At 43.1% G+C, this 5,000-nt stretch overlaps 1 protein-coding gene across 31 annotated transcripts in view; it reads right to left on the bottom strand.

Annotated features, from left to right (window-relative positions):
- Window positions 1-5,000, bottom strand: part of LOC113824616 (serine/threonine-protein kinase WNK1) — a 160,021-nt gene that overhangs the window by 74,959 nt on the left and 80,062 nt on the right. The gene's annotated exons all lie outside the window — the stretch shown is intronic.

Genomic DNA, 5,000 nt, shown 5'->3' with positions numbered 1-5,000 from the left:
ACAAAGACAGAAAGTGAGAGAGAAAGAGAGAGAGAGAGAGAGAGAGAGAGAGATAGTGAGAGAGAGAGAGAGAGAGAGAGAGAGAGAGAGAGAGAGAGAGAGAGAGAGAAAAGAGAGAGAGAAAGAGAGAGAAAAAGAGGGAAATAGATAAATAGAGAGAGAGAGAGAGAGAGAGAGAGAGAGAGAGAGAGAGAGAGAGAGAAGAGAGAGAAGAGAGAAGAGAGAGAAGAAAGAGAGAAGAAGAAGAGAGAAGAAGAAGAAGAAAGAGAGAGAGAGAGAGAGAGAGAGAGAGAGAGAGAGAGAGAGAGAGAGAGAGAGAGAGAGAGAGAGAGATGAAAGATGTAGCAAGAAAAGAAAGCGAAGAGAGAGAAAAAAACGAAAAAAAAAAGTGAGACATGAAGGGTGAACACAAGGGAGGAGGAGGTGCCAGAGGAAGGAAGTAGAAAAAGAAAGAAATGGTAAGAATGGAAGGTAAGGTAAAGGAAGGAAGGAAAGGGTGTGGAGGGAAGGAAGGAAATGATGTGGATGGAAGGAAAGAGGAGTGGAAGGAAGGAAAAGAAATAGAAAGAAGAAAAGATAAGGAAGACAACAGCAAGTGTGTGTGTGGGGGGGGGGGAGGTCAGCTGATACACCGCCATTTTTTCCCCTTCTATTTGTGACAACAGTGGTATTCTACTTACTACCGATTTTTTTCAGTTAATTAGCTTTCTTATTCACCTCTTATCATCACTTATTTAGAGTCGGGGATGCGGCAGCCATGGCGGACCACGGCGAGGAAGGCCAGCACGAAAAGGGCCTTGAAATACGCGAAGACAAATGACATCGTTTGGAAAAAAATCACCATGAGCGTTGTCGTCGCTGTGGCTGCCACAGAAATCACGGCGATAACGACGATGATGATAGCAATAACAAAGATAAGTAATGATGACGATGAGATAACAGTAACAATATAATACTACAACTACCAATACTATTAATAAAAATAACAATAAAACAACAATAATAACAATAGCAATAACAACAACAACAAAACAACAACGATAATAATAATAATAATGACCTTCACGTGACGGCTTCGAGGAATGGATATTGGCCAAGTTACAATTCTTAGCATAACTTTTCCAGCAAACAATCAACCTTCAAAAAGTGTTACGTTTATGAATCATCTATCTATCTGATATACATATCATTTATCTATCTTCTATCCTTTATCTATCCATCCATCCATCTACCTATTCATCTATTTATCCATTTTCGTCAATATTACAAAAATTTCTTTTTCCTGATAGGCCTACGGTTCTGATAGGCCTACATCTAACCATAATCGCAGCCCAATCATGTCCCTGCTTCTAAATTCTCGCACTATTTTCCTCATTCTAATTCTTACCTACTGATACCTTTCACCCTCCTCGCTGCATGATCAAAACACGTCTCCCATATTTTTCCTTCCCATCTTTCTCCTTTCCTCCATGTTATTCAGCCCCCAATCTTTCAAATACTTAATGTAATCCTATTTTTTTCTTCCCGGATGCGTGTCCTGATTGTATATCCTACAGGAGCGGCACGAAATGACGTTGCGCCATTCACGACTCCCAGAATAATGATTTCAGGACCGAATGCATAAATGTATAACGCGGAATCTCTATTCTTTCACGTGGATGTGATAAACATGAATAATTAAAAACAACAACAACAACAAAAGTTTTGCCATAGTGTGAATCCTGGGATAACGACAATAATTCCCTTCTAAAAAAATATATAACACTTCCCTATACAAGATATGAATAAGACACCCTTTAATACAATATATATATATATATATATATATATATATATATATATATATATATATATATATATATATATATATATATATATATATATATATTAGTCTCTCGATGTGTGGGGAGATACGGCAACTTTTCATTCGGAGTTCCAATAGTGCGTCGAAACGGGCCCGGAGGGGGCGGGGGGGGGGGGGGGATACTATTAATAGCCACAATGATGTGATGATTTTGGTTGTTACTACTGTTGCCGTTCGCGTTGATGGTGGTGACGGCGATGGTGAAGGATATGATCACGGCGGTGGTGATGGCGAGGATGATGAATGATTACGGTAACGACAATAATAACTATAGTGAGGCTCCAGCTACTGACGATGATAACGACGACGACGATTGCAATGACCGCGACGCTAATCCACACAACGACAGCAACAAAGCACTCCTTTCGCCAACGCCCGAGTCGGCCAGAACCAAGAAAGAAATCCCCCCAAAACCGAATTCGTCAGAACAGGAAAAATCCCAACCTTCCCCAACTCGAACCGGATAGAACAATACGAAACTATGAAACCCGGTATTCCTCGCCCCGCCCCCGCACGCCCCTCCCGACCGCGCTTGTTATCCTCGCCATCAACTCAATCTTCATCAACTTCAGACTTCGCCATCAACCCCATCTCCATCCAACGTCATTCACTTCAAACTCCGCCTCCAACTCGACAACGAACCGCACAAGCTGTCTGGACTGACTGGGCTGCGATTTACGGCCTTTTTACGAACACCGCGGCGCATCGAACGCATGCGGGAAAATGTCTCGTCACGTCACTCACTTCTGAAGGACGGCTTATGCAAGGGGGGGGGGGCAGACGTCTCATTTTTTACTGTTTCTTTCTGTCATCGTCAGAATATTTAATCCCCAAGTATTAAGACTGCAGCTATAACCAGTCTCTAGTATTCAAAGTATGATCAGCAGCTTCTCTCCGCCTCTCCTCCCGCCGCGCTCTTCGGACCCTTCGCAACACCGTAAACAACAACAACAAATATATATATATATATATATATATATATATATATATATATATATATATATATATATATATATATATATTCGTATATGAATACATGGACATGTACAGCATCGTGTACACAAAAATAAAAATGAAAACAGCCACAGTCAGAAACAAAAAACGTTACGTTTCGAACACTTCACGAGTTCCTCTTCAGACAAATATTTAACCAAAGCTCTTCGGCTTCTTGTGCATTCGCCGAGTTTATCCTAATATACCCCAGAGTCTTACTAGAGGCAAGAATCATCCTGGCATGTCCCGGGGTCCTACGAATCAAGAATTATCCTGACTTGCCTCTGGGTCCTACAAGACTCGACAATTATCCTGACATGTCCACAGGGTCCTTCGAGAGTCAAGTTTTATCCTGACATGTCCCCTGGGTCCCAAGGAATTCAAAGTACTATCCTGACATGCCCCCAGGGTCCTATGAAAGTCGAGAATTATCCTGACATGCCCCCAGGGTCCTATGAAAGTCGAGAATTATCCTGACATGCCCCCAGGGTCCTATAAAAGTCGAGAATTATCCTGACAGGCCCCCAGGGTCCTATGAAAGTCGAGAATTATCCTGACATGCCTAGGGTCCTACTAGGGTCAAGGATTACCCTGACATACCCCCAGGGGTCCTATGAGAGTTAAGAATTATCCTGACATGCCCCTGGATCCAAGAGTCAAAAACTATCCTGACATACCCTTAGGGTTCTACAAGAGTCAATCATTATCCTGACATATCCCAGGATCCTACGGAAGTCAAGCATTATCCTGACATGGCCAGGGGTACAATATGAGTCAAGAATTCTCCAGACATGTTCCAGGGTCCTACGAGAGTCTAAAACGTGTCTATAAAATGACTTCATTAAAGTTTAGACTGCTGTGACACGACGAAAGAGTTTTGCATCAATCAGAAAGTTATCTTGAAAGCCTAATGGCAGATTAATAAAAGCTCGACTATCCGAAGCGTTCCCTGCAGAGCTTTCCAGGACGATGAGGAGGGCCTTTTCGAAGCTTTGCTGACTGGGACAGATGGGAATAGGATCTCTTGATTAATTTATCTTCCGATTTCGAAAAGGAACTGTTGACAAACCACGCGGTAAGACCACCTTCACGTGTTGACTACGACTGTGGACCTATGAGTGTACCCGAACGCGGCGACGCAAGGAATAGGTTCAGTAAGAAAAAAATCATATCTCCAAGAACTCTAAAATGTCTACTATAAAGAGATATATATAAAAAAAATATATGAAGAGAGATAAAAAGGGACAAAACTCATTCTTTCAAAAGACCAGAATGTCTCCTAAGGAAAGTCAAAAACTGCAAGATTCCTACCTTCGAGGAACTCTTAGAATGCCTCCTACCATCCTACACGACGCCCAGAACGGTCGAGAATACATCATGACGTGCGCATGGGGCGGGGGTGGGGGTAGGTGGGGGAGTGAGATGACGTATTACACATACTAAATTCCCTTCTCAAATACACCGGGCAATTCTACACGCGGCCAAAAATAGCATTCTGGGAACGCGAGTTAAGAAAAAATCTGAACATACGATTCTGAAACTGAACTCCGAGAGCAAATTACCGAAAACAGAGCCTACTATGTCAGATTATGCCATGATGGTATAAAAAAAGGGGGGACAAGCCTCTTAACAGCCTCGAGTTACGCTTCCTGACACCTCGAAAGAGGAGGGCGCGGTGACACGGCCGATTCCATGAACAAATCTGCACTGAAATCTGCAACATCAAGCAAGACGACGCTGCGCCTTGAGAGAACCACTTGAGTATGCAGTCGTCGAACAAAAAAGCTGTTTGTACTTCTAAAATGTACTTTATATATATCATGTGCATTTCATACGTGGTGATTCATGATGAAGATATTTTTGATCTGCGAGAAGGGGATGTTGGAAGGGGAGGGGTGGGAGGGGGAGAGGGAGAGATGAATAAAGAGAAGAGAGGATGATGGAGAGGAAGAGAGAGTGATATTGATGAAGAGAGGGAAAGAGGGAGGGAGGGGGAGGGGGAAGAGAGAGAGAGGGGGGGAGAGAAGAGGAGGAGAGAGAGAGGAAGAAGAAGAATAACAGTAGTCGTAGAAGTAGTAGTAGTAGAGGGAGGTGAGGGGGGTGGAGGGAGGGAGGAGAGAGAGGGGAGGGGAGAACCGGCACT

This window comes from Penaeus vannamei, chromosome 8 (genome assembly GCF_042767895.1).
Source record: "Penaeus vannamei isolate JL-2024 chromosome 8, ASM4276789v1, whole genome shotgun sequence".
Taxonomy (NCBI): domain Eukaryota; kingdom Metazoa; phylum Arthropoda; class Malacostraca; order Decapoda; family Penaeidae; genus Penaeus; species Penaeus vannamei.
This window is presented reverse-complemented; position numbering and strand designations above follow the sequence as displayed.